Raw genomic sequence first — 20,126 nt, forward strand, 5'->3', positions numbered from 1 at the left:
GGAAAGCTGAAAAGAAAAAAAATATGCCAAAAACCACGCATGTTACTATAAACATTTCCTTCATATACAAGCAAATACACCACATAGGTTGTACAGAGTTGAGAACAGAAAAGACCCAGCAAAGAAAAGGGGGATGGTGGGTAACCTTGACTGCAACAGTGAATACACTAACCTCTACATTTATGGTAGGTACACAACTGTACTATTCATAGTGTTTCACCGTTTGTCATGACACTTTGGTAGAATCCCAAAGCAGAGGTTAGGTGGCTGGGTCTAAATTGGATTTGGCGAGGCTAACAAACCCTGCAGAACTTCAGTGGCGAAGCCTACTCTGGATTTGGAGTAGAGTTAAGTGGTAGTGCTTGGTGAAAGTGTGGATTGAGCTCCAGGTTGCAGCTTCTAATATGTCTTTGGTAGATACTCCTCTGAAAAAAGCTGAAGTGGCTGCTGCTCTGGTAGAATGAGGTCTAATGCCCTTAGGCACAGATTTGCCATGTGCACAACACAAGCAGATGCAGTGTCCTATCCATTTGGAGATTGTAGCATATGCTGCAGGATCACAAGTAAAGCCCATTACAAAGCAGACACAGTTTTTCTGAAAGCTTTTGTTTTGTCCAAGTAGAATCGTAGCTGCCTGTGTATATCTAAAGCATGCAGAAGTCTTTCCCCTTTATTCTGTGGATTTGGGTAAAAAGTAGGTAAATGAATGGTTTGGTTCAAGTCCACACTGGAGAACACTTTTGGCATGAATGTTGGGTTTGTCGCAAGAGAAACCCTGTCCTGATGAAAAATGAGGAAAAGTTCCACAGCCATCAATGCCTGTAACGGAGACTCTTCTTGCTGAAGTTAATGCAAGGAGCAGAGCAGTTTTCCATGACAAGAATTTTAGATCCGCTGCCGCTGGCTCAAATGGAGGTAGTGTAAGTTTTTCTAAAACAAAATTGAGGTCCGAAGTAGGTACTGGTGCTCTCCTAGGGGGTCTTATATTTTTTGCCCCTCTGAGGTATTGTCGTAGTAGAGGATGTGAAAAAATAGGATCTGTACTGTAATGCACTGAAATGGCAGAGGCATGGATTTTAATAGATGAAAGATGGGCCTTTGTCCAACATCTGTTAGGTATTGCAAAATCTGAGGTATATTAGGGACAAATGGTTCGAGCCCTTGTGCCTGGTTCCAAGCACAGAATCTCTTCCATTTTTCTGCATAAGATTTCCTAGTGCTGGATCTCCTGGCTTCCAAAATAACATCCATTACCGCTTTAGAGAGGTGCAGTCCGAGTGGCTACATTATTTGCCATGCTGCCAGGTTTAAGGTTAAGTTGACACTGCAGAACGAGATTGTTTTGTTGTCAGAAGATTAGTGATTTGAGGTAGAGGCCAAGGTGGACCTTGGGACAAACTCTTTAGGACTGGGTACCTGTGTTGGCAAGGCCAGTCTAGTGCCATCAGGGTCATTTTTGGTCTGACTTAGAAGCACCTTGGTGAGAAGAGGCACTGGAGGGAAGGCATAGACTGTCAGGTCTTTGGATGCTCTATCATTCAGCTGGACTTTCCATGCTTGAGTGATCAGTCCTTGTGCAAAATTTCTGTATTTGGTAATTGAGGGAAGGCAGAAAGATCTGTCTGGGTGTCCCCATTTCCTTATGTTAAACACTTGTGGATTTAGCTTCCATTCATGAGGATCCATTAAATTTCTGCTTAGTCTGCCAGTGTATTTTTTTTTCCTGGCAGGAACTGCTTGCAGATGTACCTGGTATGTCAGTGCTGTGTTCCACAAAGTCATGGCTTGTACGCATAAGGGGTAGGAATGTGTGCCCCCTTGTTTATGTACCACATCATAGCTGTGGTATTGTCAGTCTTTATTAATAGTCGTCCTGGATGTATTAGGTCCTTGAAGGCTGTCAGGGCATTCTGTACAGCTAGCATCTCTGATGTGAAAATGCATTTGTTCCTTGGGCCACGTGCCCTGAATACATTTTCCTGCCATATGTGGTCCCCAAGCATAATCAGATTCATCAGTTGTCTGCCTGGCTGTAGTTAAGGTGAAAGGCTGTCCCTTGAAATGACAGGCATGGGACCACCATCAAAACTCCTGTTGTAGGCAGGGAATCAAGGTTATAACTAAGCTGTGACAACACTGTCACTTTAGATACCATTGCAGTTTCCTCATATGCAGTTTTGCATATGGAATTAGTAGAATGCAGGATGCAGTGAAACACAGGGCCTGCAGAATTTTTCTTGCAGGGAGCTGGGTCTTTGTTGCCATCATTTGAAAGTAATGAGTCAGTTGCTTTTGTTTGTCTGGTGAGAAGCCATCTGGGCAGTTGTATTTAAGCTTGCACCCAGGAATATCTCGAGGGCACTAGTTTAGATTTCTTTTCTTTTACTGTGTACCCTAGGCAAAGTTTAGATTTATTTTCTTTTACTGTGTACCCTAGGCAAATTAGCAATCTTTTTTGCCAACGCCAGTTGCTGTAGAAGAATGTCTGCTCTCTGCTTGAATGACGCAGTCAAAGTAGGGATATATTTGAATTCCTTTTTTTCTGCAAAATGCAATTACTGGTGCCAGACATTTTGTGAAAACCCTGGGTGTAGTAGATAAGCCAAAGGGCAGTGCAGAGAATTGGTAATGCATTGAGCCTGCTATAGATCGGAGATCTTCTGCACGATTGTCTGACTGGGACATGCAGGTATGCCTCCTTGAGGTCCAAAGTTATTAGCCAAGCCTCCTTGCCAAACATGGGCAGAAGTTGGTGTGTTAACATCTTGAATGTTGGAACATCCAGGAAAGTATTTAGGATTGACAGGTCCAGTATTGGTCTCCAGGCTTTGTCTTTTCTGTGTACTAAGAAAAGTCTCAAGTAAAATCCTTGCCCCTGTTCTTGTGGAACTTTTTGAATAGCTCCCATATCCATAAGAGCCGCAATCTGTTTTTGTGCCTCTGCCCATTGGTTTTGAGGCAGGTTTGGTGTACCTTTTGGTTTTGGAAGCATGTGGAAGTGGAATCTGTACCCCTGTGAAACAATATTCAGCACCCATTGGTCTTGGGTGATCATGTACCAATTTAAGAGAAGTGCTAGCTTGCCCCCTAGGGGTGCTGTCAACTAGCAAGAGCTTGGCATTTGCAGAGGGAAGTCATTGTGACAGTTTCCTATAAGGTTGTGATTTGTCTTCCTTTGGGGGCTGAAGCACCCCATTTAGGTCTGTAGGAGCCTTGGGGCCGAGATCTGCCTCTTGGGCATCTGTATATGTCTGTGGCCTGACACTGGAAAGGACCAATTTTTTGAAGGCCAGTTTCTGCTAAATCTAGGTGGTTGAACCTATAAGAAATCTTTCACCGTTTGCATTGACTTTGCTATATCCTCCATTTTCTTTAACACCTTCTGCCTTACCACCAAAGTATCATGCTGTAATGGAGCATCCAATAATTTTACTTTAACATGGTCAGGTAAACTTTGTTCTTTCAACCAAGCATGTCTTCGAACAGAGCCTGTAACTGCAGCTCTACAAGAAGCCTCTAATGAATCAAAACCACACTGTAGAGTATGCTTTCCCACTTTCAACTGCATGCAATAAATCCTGCATTTCTTTACTGTCAGGACTTTCTATATTTGTAACCATTTTCTGCTTTAATGACATGATGTACTGCTGATAGTTAAGCATGTGAAACTGACAGTTTAAAGCTCTTGCAGCTAAAGTAGCAGAAGTGTAAACTTTTTTCCCCCCATCTGTCCAGAGCTCTGGAATCCCCGAGAGGACAGGATTTTTGGCAGTGGAAGCCATAACCCCTTTAGGGCCCTGAGAAATTGTTTCTGGGTCTGCAGCAGGGTTTTTGTAAAGAACCCTATGAGAGTCAGGGACCCTGTAGTACCGGTCTGGCTTTACTGGTGCAGGGGGTAAAGAGTCAGGAAACCTGACTGGATTCAGAAAAACATCCACAATATCAAGCACAGGAGGGATAGCCAGGGGCCTGTGCTGAGGCAATAAAAGGAAATCTGAACCTTTTCTTGGATTCTGAGTAATCCTGGCTCTCCCAATGGAAATGCTCCCTCATGGTGTGCAGGGTTACCCCCAAAAGAATTATCTTCAGGCGGTGAGGCTGAAGGAATGGACTCTTCAGCAGAGTCCTCATAGGGAGGGAGAGGATAGCCCTCAGAAGAATCAGAGGAAATGGAAACCAGATCAGAGGAATCAATCTGTCTTACCTAAGCCTCGTCGGGAGGGGGGATGGGAGCCCCTGATTAAAGTAATAAGGTCTTCGGCCATTTTAAGCATCTGTTTCTTTGGCATGGATGACTGTTCCGGAGAATGCTGCACTTGTTTCCTTGTCATTAATGGTGTTTTTCACTGCCTTTGCCGCTTGTAGAAGCCTTAATTGTAAGCTGTGAAGGTCTGAAAACTCCCTCTGAAGCCAGTGCCTGCTCAGTGGCTCCAGACCCATCTGAGAGTAAAATTTCCGTAGGCCCAATACCTTGAGTTTCCACAGGCCTCGGTGTCTCCACATGGCTGTTATGGCCTGGGGCTCTGAGGTAGCGGGTGTCAGGGGCTGCAAACGCTCCTCACTGAGAACCGGCGACTGGCCTAGATGAGGCTTAGTCCGTTTTGGACTTCTGATGCCTGTGTCTTTGCAATTATACATTCCAGTCTGTTCTGACGGCATTATATAATTAAATCTTCATCCAAAATGATGCAAGGCAAGGAATACAGTAAGAGTGAAAGTCCTTGAGGTATTTGCTTCCCACAAGAAATGCAATTAACTTTTACGGACATCTGTCTGGAGCAAGAAAAAGTTTCCCCAATGGGGTACTTGGCTTTATTGAAAACTTTTAGTTATGTACTCACCATAACTTCAGATGTTTGGGATCCATCTCGCCTACATTCTGAATGATGGGTTCGGAGCGATCCTTTGCTCCCGACTCGGCTTTTGCTTATGCCCAAAGAGCCTTATTGGCTATTGGCTGCCTATATCCCAGGATGCACCACTGCCAGTCCCCAGATCTAGTTTGTCCAAGCATGCCAATACATGCATACCCTGCTTATATAACATCGTCAGATGAAACAAGATAAAAACAGTGGAGCTCAAAACCGTTCAATCTCTTCTGATCTGCAAGGCAAAGATGTTATGTGATCCTATCTCGCCACATTCTGAATGATAATCCTGGGTGGCTCACTGGAAAACACTCCTGAGTACCGTGGAACCAAATGATGCTCGTCCTTTAGATGCCACATCCAATTTGAATGAGCTTTGATAGATGATGTAAGATGTTTATTAACTAGAGCAGACCTTTGGAACAAAGGATGGATTAGGCCTGAGTGATACTCTATCTTTGTGGAAAATCTTAATAGACAGGGCTTGAAGCTCTGAGACTCTTCTTGCCGTAATAGCCACTAAGAATGCCGCTTCCAAGACAGATATTTTAATTCGCATGTAGCAGCCGGTTCAAAAGGGGAGATGTTAACAAATCAAGATCCCACGGAGGTGCAGGATGGAATTTAGAGATAGCAGCTAGTTGAACTTTAATAGTTGAGACAGAAGATCCCTGATTAAACAGGGATGTTAAGAATTTCAGAACCTCTGGGACAGGAGCAGTGATAGGGTCTAAGATGGATTAGCAAATCGGGATCAGGTCTAAGGTCCACGGATCGTCCACTGCATTTTGTGGAGTTGCAAATAGTCCGAGCACGGCAAATAGGTGCAGTCCCCATCTCTTACCATTCGTGAGGAGAGAGAATCGCCTGCTTTATTTTGTCCCAATAGATGTGGGTCGCTACCAAGAAACGTTGTGTAGCTACAGGATGTTTGAAGCCACCAGCGAAGGTCCCTTTTTGCATTCCGTAATCATGATGTGGTGATTGCCTTTCGGGCAGGAAGTTATGCGCTGAGGGCAGCAAGACAGGCTGAGCGCAGATACCTTCTCTGGGATGATGATGTATCGTATGTGATAAGAACCTGGAGTAATTTTGATCCATCCTGGTCTGTGGGGACCGTTGGATGACTCCTTTTCTAGCAGCAGCTTTAAAGCTTCTGCTGCTGCTATTTCCCGCTCCATCTGTCCTGAGTGATGACTCCCAGGCTTTTAGGTGTCCTCTTGCTCTGGCGCGGTAAGGGTGTCTTTCACCTTGGGTCCAAAACAATGGACCCATCCAGCCTCATGGGCCGAGTTAGCAATTGGCGTGGGATAGCACTGAGAGAGAGCGGACTGGGCTAGCTGCTCTCAGGTAGGTTATTACCGAGAGGAATCTGATAACTCCTTTGACCAGATCCTCTGAAGCCTGGTAAATGCCAGCCAAATAATTCAGAGAAGGGGAAAAGGCGTCCTGTTGTGTAGCAGATGCCACCACCATGGCATCTACAGCCACTTTAGTAAGGAACTCCTTCTCGGGAGCAGATAAAAATTTGTTTGGACAAGAGGGACTGGTTCCCGGTATCTGGATGTTTGTTTGAGGATCTCTAAGATGTCTGCAATGAGACATCAAAGACCCAGTCTCCACGCAGAGGAGTGTGCTGGTAAACCGGAGAGATGGCGAGAAGAGGATTTGTGCACTCCTCATGGGCTGTGAAAGCCGGATGACTCCTGGGGGAGGGGCCAGTCTCCATGATAGTAGGCGATAGTCCACCAGTCTGGGGGCGAGAGTGAGGGAGAGAGGGACCCAGCAGGTCCGAAGCATAGGGTCCCGGGGTCATCACAAGAAATCCGCTATACTAAACTCCGGGACAGGGGGGTGTTGGAGTAAGGGCCCCATTTCCTGAGATCTCCACCAAGCCTCAAGATCTCCACCTCCTCTGAGCAAGCCAAGCAGTCGAGGAGGCAATTTTTGCCCCTAAACAATATACACAAAGTAGATGGTCACTCAGTAGACATCTTAAAAGCACATTTAGAACATTTTTTTTTTTAAAGCCAAGAGGGTTTGAGTGACATGATGTTTAGTGTAAAACACAACCTTAGCTGTAATGACCGGAACTTAAGCAGCAAAAGCTTAACCAATTTCACCACTCAAGCGTGCACAAAGGCAAGCTGTTAAGCTAAAAACAGCTTTTGTAAATAAACAAAAACCTTCTGTTCTGAAATTAAATTTTGAAAATATCAGGAGTCTGCTGACTGGCACTTGCAAACTACTTTTGCTTCAGGCACCACACTGCAAGAGTGAAGAAAACGGAGTTGGTTGCTACTTTTATACCCCTGGCGCACTGACGTCGGGGAAGAGGAGACAGCAACAGACACTGGACCAAGACTTTGGAACTCGGGCAGACTATGGGTCGCCTGCCAGCAGGATAACCCAAGTGTAATGACTGCAACAGTGAAACACGAACATCTGAGCTCAGGGGGTATCCATATCCACTGGACCTGAAGGAGCCACTGTAGTAATCTCATGTGTAGACTGGCTAAGGGAATAGGGATGGCTGCAGCCATAGATGAAGGCTTGGAGAGCTTCCCTTGCAGACACCTTTCTTAGACGGTATCACTTGAACTTGTGCCCTTAGTCTTTGAAGCCTTTGGAGAGGAAGTGAGATCAGGCTTAACTGAGTACCGAATACCACCCCTATGAATTTGAGTTGAGGGTTGAAGGATGGATTTCTCCCAATGTATGGTGATGCCTAGTGCCTCTGCTAGAACCAGGGTGTAGCGCAGGGCCCTGTCCGGAAGATGCTTGGTGGGGGTGGAGAGGAGCCAATTGTCTAGGTACAGAAACACCTGGAATCCCTTGAGTCTCAGATAAGCTGTTAACACTGAAAGGCATTTTGTGAACACTCAGGGGGGCAGTTGAGACCGAAAGGCAGGGCTCTGAATTGGTAGACTGGCTCCCAACCGGAAGCAAAAGGAGGCTCCTGGAGCATTTTTCCATATTGATATGGCAATATGCATCCTGGAGATCTGAGCACATCCACACCCTCCCGCAGAAAGGATAGGATGGTTTGAATCGTGACCATGCAGAATTTGGTCTGAGCTACTGATTTTAGTTGGCCGAGATCCAGAATGGGCCTCCAGTCCCCCATTTTCTTTGGCACCAAAAAGAATCTCTAGTAGAACCCTAATCTGCACTGATCTGGGGGACCTGCTGGATGGCTCATTTTTGACAGTTTTCATATTTCGGAAAGCTGCCTCCTCCCTCTGACTGGGAACATCGGGAAGGGATTTCAGAGATCTTGGATAAGCTATTAAGGGAATATGGTAGCCTCTGGTAATGATTCTCTGCACCCACTGATAGTTTGTAATGGAGAACCAGGCAGCTTGTGCAGAGCAAACGTGCCTAGACTGCTTCCAGAGGAAAGCAATTGGGCAGTGCCTCAGAAGCACTGATGGTCTACTTGAGAAGGAATCTCTGGAGCCCTGGTTCCAGGGACCCCCTCTGCCCCGAAAGTGGTGTCTTCCATTAATGGAACCCCCTCTGCCACTGAAGTCATCCTCACCATACATCCGGAAAGAACTTTGAGACTTCTTGTGCCACATCTTCCCACTCCTCTGATTCCTGGAAAAGGAACGCTGAGGTTTGGAAAACCCTAAGCCAACAGCGGACAAGGTCTTCCCATCATGCTCGCACCTGGTTATTGTATCCTTAACATTAGCACCAAACAGAGCTGATGGCTCGATAGGGGCATTTAGAATAGTCCACTAAGTCCACAAATGCTTCCAGGTGTTCATGCCACCTGCAGCTCTAGCTGCTCCTTCGGTTGTGTAGGACAGCAACCTCAGATGAATAAGATATTGATTCTAGGGTGGCAAGTTCGGAAGCAACCATCTCATGCTCCATCTGATATTTGGTTCACGAGGTTCCCAAAGAGTTCAGAGATGAGCTCTCTGGAGCCTCAAAATGTGTCAAAAAGTTCAGTCCCCTAACTGCAAAGGTCGCAGATGCAAAAACTTGCTTCCCTAACCTATCCACTGCCTGGGACTCTGGGAGGCTGAAGAGTGGGACTCTTCTGCAAGGTCCTTTTTTGTGGCAGCCACCAACATAGTGACCACTGGCAAAGCTCTAGACCAATAGGGTTGAACCTCTGGAGGGGAGAGTACCTTGTCTGATCTGGGAATGGCCTCAGAGTCAGGCTTTTTCCATGCCCGTTGCATGACTAGTTTAAATCAGCAGGGGGCTCACCTAGAGGGCAGAGAGCAAAAGGCCTGCAGGAATACAGATTCCTTAGAGGAAGGGTTGGAGAACTTGGTCACCCCTCTGTTTCAAGATTTCCATGATCTGAGAGATCAGGGGCGACTGGGAACCCTTCCCCTTCATCTTAGTCCGTATCTTCTGTGAGGGACTCCTCTGGGGAGTTCAGGTTTCCTCTTGCACACCTGTTTGAGGGGGTTCTTTGGTGGGGGCATCCGAAGACTCAAAGGGAAATATCTTTGGTAGAGGTTTCCTGGGCCTTGTGCTCTCGGAGTCCTAGGGGGATGGCCTTTAACAGCTGCAGCTCAGAAGTGGGAGAATAACCAACAGAGGTAGAGACCGTTAGAAGCAAGCACTCTCCACCTGGAAAGCAGGTGTGTCTGATGAGTGGGAGCCCAGAAAATCAGAACTGGGGTCAAACCCCATTCCAGACAGTCCACCCTGGGGATGGAGCCTCAAAAGCAGGCTGAGTGGTAGTAACCCTCTGATATGAAGTCTAGACCGAGACTGGAACTGGAGGTTCCACTCCCAAGCAGGAGATTGAGGAAGGGTGGGGTTCTGAGAAACACCTAAAGGGATCTCGGGGCCACAGACTCTGTGCAGAGGAAGTGAGTCCTCTAGAAAAGTTGGATAAATGAGCCTTGGAACAGAGGGATCCAAGGGAGGAAAGTAGGGGTTGCTGGAGTAATAGACTCCAAGCCTGGAGTGGGATAGGGTCTAGGAGAATTTGAAATTCCTCTGGCAGTCAACAGCTGGTCAAAAAGGTGCACCACATCCAATTCAGAAAGGCTCCTGGTGGATCTCACTGACATCCCTGAGGCAGACCAGTCCAAAAAGGGGCTGCAGGCTTGTCTGGCAAACAGATTCAGTTGAGTATCTGGGCCATGGTGCATCACAGATCACTAATTCCGAAACAGGCAACAGCGGTATGGGTTGGAGCTGTGTACAGGCTTGGAGCAGAGGTTACAACACGGGTGGATGACAAACGATTCCAAGGTAGTTGTTGAAAGCAATATTAGAGCAGAAATGGGCGATGTCTGTGCAGAGACAGATAAACTGATAGGAACAGAGGCAGCAGACTGCGCCATAGTGGTCTGTGACTGGGTAGGTGCCAACAAAGCAGCCTCTAAGCTTTGCTGGAGCAGAGCTTGGAGCCGATGTAGTCGGAACAGAGGAGGCAGAATGGTGCTGAGGAGGCAGAACGGTGCTGAGGACTTATTGGCTTTGTGTTTAGGACTTGCCTCTGTCACCAGCTGGTGAAGAGGGTAACAAGTGAGTATGTTTTTTGTCCACAGGAGGGAATGAAACCTCCTCACAAAAATAGCCTCCGAAAAAGGCAAAGTAGGACCTTCAAAATCAGTTTATGACATTCATTCAGCGTCCACTGACTGAAGCTAGCACAAATATCAAACTGGGATTTTGCCAACAAATCCAGAACCCCCAAACAGTACTCTTCGTGAAGGTCACTATTCAGCAGTTTACCACTGCAAGAGCAGTGTTTAAACCCACTAGTTCCCTTTTCAAACATCCCAGAACACTTGCAAAATGGAAAGAGTGAGGAGGAAATGAAGGAAATTCCAACAATGGTGGTAAGATACCACAAGGGTAGAAAGCTAGAAAATACTTGTGGGTAGAGCTGAAATAGATAACAGACTAAAACAGGAAAATTAGAAGTTATGTACCTACCATAACGTTCCATGTTAGTTGTCTTCTCTTGCCTTCTTTCTTGCTGGATGGGTTTGGAGCCGATCCTCGGCTCCGACTCTGCACTTGCTAAGCTAGAGAGTCACTTACCAGCTCGAGGCAGCCCCATATCCCATGATGCAAGGCGGTAATTACCCAGATCTAGTTTGGTATCTAGAGAAAAAACTGCCTATAAAAAACTTTCCACTAAGGAAAGAGAAACAACTAACCTAAAAAGGCTGTACGGGAAACCAGGCAATCAAGGACAATAACTATCTGGTGTCCAAGGAAGAAGAATCTTCCAGAGAAAAGGGGAGATCAAGGTCTGCCCAGGCTAGGGGGACAGGAGGGAGGGACGCAAGAAGGCGAAAGACAACATGGAACGTTATGGTAGGTACATAACTTCTAAATGTTAAGTTGTCAATCTCGCCTTCATTCTTGCTGGATGGGACCGCGTCCCTAGCACCTATCCTGGGTGGCTCAATGGAACAGACTCTTGAGAACAGTGGAACCAAAGCTTGCCCTGTCCCATCCAATTTGTAATAAGAAACGAAGGTATGAGGAGTGGCCCAAGTGGCTGCTGCACAAATAGTATCTAAGGGTAGTCTAGCCTGAAAGGCTGTACAAGTGGCTAGACCTCTTGTGGAATGAGCTTTAGGTTTTGAGTTCAGCTGTTCGCCCCTAAGATAATAAATGTCAGAAATGGTGGAAGATAGCCATCTGGATAAGGTCACTTTAGAAACAGGGAGACCTTTTTTATTTTCAGCATAAGAAAGGAAGAGCTGATCGGATTTCCTAAATTGTTTTGTTCTGTCCAAGTAATAGAGTTGGCGATGAACATCAAGGTAATGCAATTTTTGTTCCACCCTGTTAGAATAATTTGGAAAAAATACAGGGAGATCAATGGATTGGTTTAAATTTGTCTTAGAAGCAACCTTGGGCAAAAAAGATGGATTGGTTCTCAAGGATACTCTGTCCTTGTGAAAGACCAAATAAGGGGGACGAACAGAGGGCATGAAGTTCAGACACTCTTCTAGCCGAGGTAATAGCGACTAGAAAAAGTGTCTTCCAAGAAAGAAACTAATGAACATGAAGCAGCCGGTTCAAAAGGGGGAAGTATCAAGGATGTCAGCAGTAAATTTAGGTCCCACTGTGGTAGAGGATCTCTAACAAGGGGTTTAAGAAGGAACACTCCTTTGAGAAAACCTTTACAAAGTTTGTGGGACAATGTTGTGGTCTGCAAACCCTACATGGAAATTCGAGATTGCTGCCAACTGAACTTTGACTGTGGAAGACGAAGAACCTGAGTGAAAAATTTCTGCTAGGAAATCCAAGACCGACTGAATAGGGGCAGTAAAGGGGTCTATGTTCTTAGGTTTAGCCCAAAAGAAGTGTTTCCACTTGCTAGAATAAATCCTCCTGGTAGAGGACTTGAGAAGCTACTATGATATCTCTAACGGGGTTACAGATCATAGGAAGCTTGGCTAAGGAAGGAAGTGGAGCAACCAAGCTGTGAGGTTGAGGGAAGAAACGGACCGGTGCAGTTGACCCGACTGGTGGGTCAGAAGATCAGGAACTGGGTCCAGATGCCAAGGCTGCACCAAAAGATGGCGATGAAGGAACGGGAACCAAATTTGTCGAGGCCAGTAAGGGGCAATGAGAATCATTTTGGCTCTCAAGACGGTAGCTTTCTACAGTACTTGTGGTATCAAAGGAAAGCGAGGAAAAGCATAAAGGAGTCCCCGGGGCCAATCTTGGGTATAAGCGTCTCTGGGGGGATGGCCCGGAAGTGGGAAGAGAGAGAAGTCTGGGCATTTGCTGTTTTGAGGTGTAGCAAAAAGATCACAGCACGGGCGGCCCCACTTCTGAAAAATCTCCTCCACTATGGATAGGTTGAGAGACCACTCGTGAGGCATGAGTATAGCTCTGCTCAATCTGTCCGCTACTATGTTGGTTTTCCTGGGGATATGCATTGCTACCAGAAACCGATGAGGAGATCGCCCATTGCCAAAGTCTGACGGCTTCGACACAAGGGATAGGACTTGGTTCTGCCCTGCTTGCTGATGTACCACACAGACAGGTTTGTCCGTGTGAACTGCAACAGTCCCTAAAGGAAGAAAGTCGTTGAGGGCTTGCAACGTTAAAAGCACTGCTCTCATCTCTAGGACATGTGCAGGTGGTACTCTAACGGTTGCCAAGTGCCATGAACCATCCTGCCCTGATAATGCCCCCCCACCCGATCAGGGAGGCATCCGAAGTGACCATGGCTACCGGGGCCGGAGGAACAAAAGGTCTGCCCTGATGGACTAGAGGAGAGGAAGTCCACCAGGATAGATGGTTCTTGCAGGTTTGTGTCACCAGGATCTTGACACATGGGAAGTTGCTGGAAGGACCATTGAGTGAACATCCATTGTAGGAGACTCATGTAAAAACGGGCCAGAGGAAGAAGTGTGATGGCAGCTGCCATGAGGCCCAACACTTTCAGGACCAACCTGGCTTGTACCCTTTTGCTGGATAGGATGATCCGAACTTGGTTTTGGATATCTAGGATTCTCTGACTTATTAGGTTTGCTGACATCCGAGTAGTGTCTAGATTTGCGCCTATAAAGGTAATAGATTGGCAGGGCGATAAGGAAGACTTTTCGAAGTTGACAGATTCCTAAGTGACCGCAGATACGTAGAGTGTAATCTCTGGCTTGGAGAAGTTGATGCCTGGTGGTGGCTGAGAGGAGCCAGTCATCGAGATACGGAAACACCTGGAATCCTTGACGTCTCAGGTGAGCCGTGACCACTGCCATGCATTTGGTGTACACTCTGGGGGCTGTAGTGAGACCAAAGGGCAGGGCTCTGAACTGAAAATGACTGGTCCCCAGCCGAAAGCTGAGAAAACTTCTGGAGCGTCTGTGGATTTTTATATGATAGTACGCATCCTGAAGGTCTATGGAGCACATCCAGTTGTCGTTGCCCAGAAAGGGCAAAATCGATTGAAGTGTGACCATCCGAAATCTTGTCTTTGACAGACTTGAGCCTGCTGAGGTCTAATATTGGTCTCCCGTATTTTTGGGGACCAAAAAGAACCTTGAGTAGATTCCGGACCCTAAATGATCTGTTGGTACTGGCTGGCCCTTTTTTTTTTTAGAAGCTTTGAAACCTCTAGTTTTGCAATTTCCCTTAGACTGGGTGGAACGTCTGGAAGGGAACCTTTTTGAAGGAAGGGGCTTTCCTTGAAAGGAATCTTGTAACCCTCGGATATGATCGACTGTACCCATTTGTCTTGAGGGAAAACCAGGCTTCTGGGTACAGCGACAATCTCCCCCCGACTGCCTCCAAGGGTGGACAGTCTGGCAACACCTCAGGGATGCTGGAAGGGCTTGTCAGAGAGGCTCTCTGCTGCCCTGGTTCTGCGGACCTCCTCTGCCCCTAGGGCGGCGTCTATTGTTATTACCCCCTCTGCCCCTGGGGGTAAATTGACCACGTGCGTCAGGCGTGACTCCGAGATTTTCAGAACCACATTTTCCCTCCCTTCTGACCTTTGGGATAAGGTCTAGAAGGGGTGGAGAAACTAACTCCTAAGGCAGAAAGTCTTGCTCGCACCTAGTCAAAATGTCCTTCACTTGAGGGCCAAACAATGTTGTCCCATCAAAGGGAGAGTTTGTGAAGGACGCCTTAAAGGGGTCTGCAAAATTAGAGCCGCAGACAGGACTGACGTCTGAGCCACTCCTGTGCCTGTAGCTCTACTCGCCCCATTGGCTGCATAAGAAATGAGCCGCATGGAGGAGTTGGTTATGGAATTAAGGATTCCCAGCTGAGGCAATCTTTTCTTGAGCCCCTGCCGCTGACTGATCCTGTACTACTTCACCCAATTCTTTGAGGATGTCTCTCTGAAGTCTGGTGAAGTGACAAATAATTCAGCGAACGCATAGCAAAGGTCGCTGAGGAAAACATCTGCTTGCCATACCTGTCCATGGACCTAGATTCCTTGTTAGGAGGATGGACTGGCACGGAAGGATCTGCAAGCTCCTTTTTGGTGGCGGCCACCACCATGGCATCAACCAGGACACCCTTAGTAAGAAACTGCTTTTCAGCGGGGGCCGTAAAACTTTGAAGGTCTCCTGGGGACTGGTTCCACTGAATCAGGAGATGCCCACGCCTTTCGAGCTACGACTTCCATGAGGGGGTCGAAAGGCGGAGACACCCAGGAGGTGGAGGGTCGAGATCCAAAAGCCTCCAGGTATACAGATTCATCCTCGGAGGGATTAATGGAGGGCCAGTTCCCCCTCTGTTTCAGGAGTTCAAGGATGTCTGAAAAGGAGACATCCTCAGAGGGAGATCTTGGGGACCCCTCCGACTCATCTAAATCAGTATCTGATGTTGTAGACTCAGGGGAGTCTAAATGCTTCCTCTTGCAGGTCCTCTTACGTGGGGGTTCACCTGAAGGATCAGGAGAAACCTCGGAAGAGGAAGTCCTTCCCAATGGGGAAACCTGGGGCGATGGATCTCTGGGTCTGGGAGCAAGAGAGTGGGAAGAGGCATCTACAGGCACCATAGAGGGAGGAGCTAAAGGAACAGACTGCTGGCTAAGCTCTGGGGCTAGCACACTCCTCATCACCTCGAAGGCTCCCCTTCCAGGGAGGGCCGAGAGATCCCGCTCTGAAGAAACAGGGATCCCTGGTCTCACTGAAAGGGAAGGCTCCGAAGCAGATGTCTGGGCAGAGCTCACCAAGGCCGAAGCTCCGAGAGGGAGAACGGGGTCAGACAAGGGTCCGATGCCACTCGCCCCCTTGGAACCGACCAGGGAAGCCTGACGCCCAGATCCCTCCAAGGAAGGTCTCAAGGAGGAGATAGGAGTAGAGGACGACGGAGCCGAAAGGTGTGGTATCGGCTCCGAAGCAGTCACGGTACCAATAATCTCCGGCTCCGAACTCTGTAGGAGAGTCGAAGGAGGAATCTCAGGGGGGTGTAGAATAGCTGACGTCTGATGAGACGGGCTATGGAGCACCTGGGCTAGTGCCTGTGATTTTAATAGCCTACTCACCACTCTAAGTTGTGGTCTGAGAGCCTGGATGACCTCGATGTTCGGCTCCGCTCCGAAAGCAAGGGAGAGGCTGGAGCCGAGTGTATAGATTCCAAAGGAGATCTAGACCTCTTCTTGGACAGAGCCATCGGAGCCAACCTCTTCTTGGACAGAGCCATCGGAGCCGAAGAACGTTCGGCTCCAGGCGGAGCTGACAACTTGTCGGCTCCGAGAGGCAAAGATATCTCTGCTCCAGGCGGAGCTGACAACTTGTCGGCTCCGAGAGGAGGCAAAGATACCTCGGCGCAGACCGGCTCTGGTACTGAAGCTTCTAACAAGGAAAGATCGGCTCCGGATGGAGCAGATGTCGACTCCGGAGTCGGAACTAAGACCACAGACTTGGACACCGAAGCCTGGGTCTTGAGAGGCTTGGAGGGCATCCCGGAGCAGACCTTAGCCGGGGAGCTCTCTGGTTTAAGACGACCCCTGAGGATCAACTTATTCCTACGTTCCTGCAGGACTCTCTGGCTGAAAGAATGACATAGCACAGGAGTCCTGCAGGCGTAGGGGTCCCAGGCAATAAATACAAGTGTGACCGTCTGTCAGAAACATTTGACAGCATGAGTCACACTTCTTGAAACCTGAGACGCTAGTATCTTTGGACATCAGTCCTAAAACACACTAATCAGACCAAAGACACTAACTAAAATTATTAATAACTAATAAATTAGTTATTATTATAACAGTGATACAACACACACACGAGAGAAATCCTGACAGGAACTGTGAGGGTGGGAAAGGCCCAAGGCCCGAAACACTGAAACTACGACTAAGTGAACTAAGGGGGAAATGGGTATGGATTTAAGTGAATAAAGTACACGGAAGGGATATAAAGACTAAAAATTAGAGTTTTGAGACACCCAAAACCTTACAAATAGCAAGAAAAAAATCACTTACCAGGAGCTGGTAAAAAGGATGACCCCATTAGCGAAGCGGCAAACGAGATCTGGGTAATTACCGCATTGCATCATGGGATATGGGGCTGCCTCAAGCTGGTAATAGTGACTCTCGAGCTTAGCAAGTGCAGTCTCGGAGCAGAGGATCGGCTCCGAACCCATCCAGCAAGAATGAAGGCGAGATTGACAACTTAACATAAAACTTTTACAAAACTTGTAAATTTATCAGAAATATCACTTAGCTGGAGAGTTGTGAAAAGTACAGTTTTGTACCTACCATAAATGTAGATGTTCGAAGATCCACATTGCTGCAGTCCAATTTACCCTCCCTCCCCTCTGTAGTTTGGAGTGGTGGCATGATTTGGGTTGTAGCTGTTTTTTGTACATGGTTTTAGGGAGTTATTCTATTTTTGGCTGTGGCCTTTATTTTTAGGGCCTTCTGACATCTGGGGCAAGAAAAGACGGAGGGCCGACCGAGGACAGCGGACTACCCAAGTATAAGGCTGACGTCGGTCATGGGCGCTCAGATCTGACGTCAGAGCATCAAGGTATTAAAGCGCATGACAGACGTCATTTCCTCAGTCTTTTCTTGCCCCAGATGTCAGAAGGCCCTAAAAATAAAGGCCACAGCCAAAAATAGAATAACTCCCTAAAACCATGTACAAAAAACAGCTACAACCCAAATCATGCCACCACCCAAACTACAGAGGGAAGGAGGAGAGACTGCAGCAATGTGGATCTTCAACATCTACATTTATGGTAGGTACAAAACTGTACTATGTTCTTCATCTCACATTGCTGCAGTCATAACTTATGGGCAGAATCCCAAAGCAGAGGTAAAGGGAGGCTGGCAAAATCATAAAGCATTGGGGGCTGCCAAAATGCCCTGTAAGATTGCAGTGGCAAATCCAGCCCTAGATTTGGAATAAAGAGGAAGATGGTAATGTTTAGAAAAAGTGTGCACTGAACTCCAAGTGGCTGCTTCCAAAATATCTTTAGTAGCTACCCCCCTTAAAAAAGCAGTAGAAGTGGCAGTAGCCCTAGTGGAGTGAGGCCCGATTCCAGCTGGAATCTCCTTACCATGATGAGAATAACAAAAAGCAATACAAAGGCCAATCCACTTAGAAATGGTTTGTTTTGAAACAGGTTTCCCCTGAGAACCCAAAGCAAAAGAAACAAACTGCTGAGACTGTCTGAACCCTTTAGTCTTGCTCAAATAATAACGCAACTGCCTGTGAATATCCAAAGTGTGCAAAATCTTTTCCCCTTTATTTTGGGGATCTGCATAAAAAGTAGGCAAATGAATAGATTGGTTCAAGGCCACATTTGAAACCACTTTAGGCATAAAAGTAGGGTTAGTACGCAAAGATACCCTGTCCTTATGAACAATTAGGAAGGGTTCAACTGCCATTAGAGCCTGCAATTCAGAAACCCTTCTAGCAGACGTAATGGCCAACAAAAAAGCAGTCTTCCAAGACAAAAACTTTAACTCAGCCGTAGCTGCAGGTTCAAAAGGAGGTAAAGTAAGCTTTTCCAACACAAAATTGAGATCCCAAGCAGGAGTAGGAGCTGTACGCGGGGGTCTTAAGTTCTTTGCCCCTCTAAGGAACTGCTTAAACAAAGGATGAGAATAATGGTGGGTCACAGTCAGTGAGCAGAAATGGCTGCAGCATGAACTTTTATAGAGGAGAAAGACAAACCCTTGTCCAATAATTCTGTAAGATATTGAAGAGAAACACAAATCAGGCCTGGAAACATCAAAGCTCTTTGCTTTGCTCCAAATAAAAAATCTCTTCCATTTATCAGCATAAACTTTCCTTGTACTAGGCCTCCTGGCCTCCAAAATAACATTCAAAGCTTGAGGAAGCTGCGACCCTCCAGGTTCTAGAACAGAATATGCCAGGCTGTTAGATGCAGGGACTGAATCCTGACATTGAGGAAATGATTGCCCTCCTGAGTCAAAAGGTGTGGAATCAAAGGCAAAGGATAAGGAGGTTCCCGTACTAAACTCCTCAGCAGAGGGTACCAGTGCTGTCGAGGCCAGTCTGGAGCTATTAGAATCATGGAGGGCTTGTCTGGTCTGACCTTCAAGAGAACCTTTGGAAGAAGAGGCGGAAAGGCATAAACGTGAAGATTGCTCCAACTGAATGATAGAGCATCCACTTTCCAAGCTGTGGGATGAAACATCTTTGTGCAAAACTTTGGCACCTGGAAATTTAGTGGAGAAGCAAACAGATCTATGTCTGGAGTCCCCCATATCATTGTCAACTGTCGAAATACATGAGGATCCAATTTCCACTCGTGGGGATCCACTATCCGTCTGCTCAAAACATCTGCTAAGGAGTTCTGTGCTCCTGGCAGAAACCTTGCTTGAAGAGTGAGTTGCAAACTGAGAGCAGTCTCCCACAAAATCATAGCTTGCCTGCAAAGAGGGTACGAATGGGTCCCCCCTTGCTTGTTGATGTACCACATGACAGATGTGTTGTCTGTTTGAATCAACACCTGCCCTGGGAGAAGTAAATCCTTGAAAGCCATCAATACAAACTGGACTGCTAACATTTCCTTCAAGTTGATATGTAAATGTTGAAGTCTGGCAGGCCACGTGTCTTGCACCCATTTTCCATTGAGGTGTGCTCCCCAAGCCTTGTCAGAGGCATCCGTCGTTAAAATCGGACTCGCCTCTGGTCAGGTCAGAGAGTCCCTTGTTTAGGTGACATTCCTGAGCCCACCACAAAAATTCCTTTTGAATGCAAGGTATTATTGGAATGACAGTGTCCAGATCTTGGCAGTGTTGTGTCCATACATTTTTGAGATACCATTGTAGCTTCCTCATATGCAGTTTGGCATTGGGAAGCACCAGAATACAAGATGCCATGAACCCCAAGGCTTGAAGGACTGTCCTTGCAGTCAGCCTGGACCGTAGAGACAACTGATGGAAGTAAATTGTTAGATTCTTTTGCTTGTCCGGGGTCAAAAAGGCCATCTGGGAAGCTGTATTCAGTCACACCCAGAAAGCACATTTCCTGAGAGGGTACTAGACTGGACTTTGTTTCGTTCACAGAATACCCTAGGCACCTTAACACTGTCATAACATACTGTAGATGGTGAAGAAGCTCATGCTTGTCTTGAGCAAGAATCAGGCAATCGTCCAAATAAGGATAAATTTGTATTCCTCTTAACCTGAAGAAGGCTATCACTGGAGCCAGAACTTTTGTGAATACCCTGGGTGCAGTAGATAAGCCAAAGGGCAATGCAGAGAACTGATAATGTAAAGTCCCAGCCCGAAAACGCAGGAATCTCCTGCAACTGAGCCTGATAGGAACATGAAGATAAGCCTCTGAGATCCAGAGTTACCATCCAGTGATCTTTGCC

At 46.9% G+C, this 20,126-nt stretch overlaps 1 protein-coding gene across 1 annotated transcript in view; it reads right to left on the reverse strand.

The window, feature by feature from the left end:
• The window catches only part of CAPRIN2 (caprin family member 2), a 1,868,571-nt gene that overhangs the window by 1,403,412 nt on the left and 445,033 nt on the right, over positions 1-20,126 (reverse strand). The window lies entirely within an intron of this gene.

The sequence above is a fragment of the Protopterus annectens genome, chromosome 11.part0 (genome assembly GCF_019279795.1).
Source record: "Protopterus annectens isolate FY-2018-M chromosome 11.part0, PAN1.0, whole genome shotgun sequence".
NCBI classification, from domain to species: Eukaryota; Metazoa; Chordata; order Ceratodontiformes; family Protopteridae; genus Protopterus; species Protopterus annectens.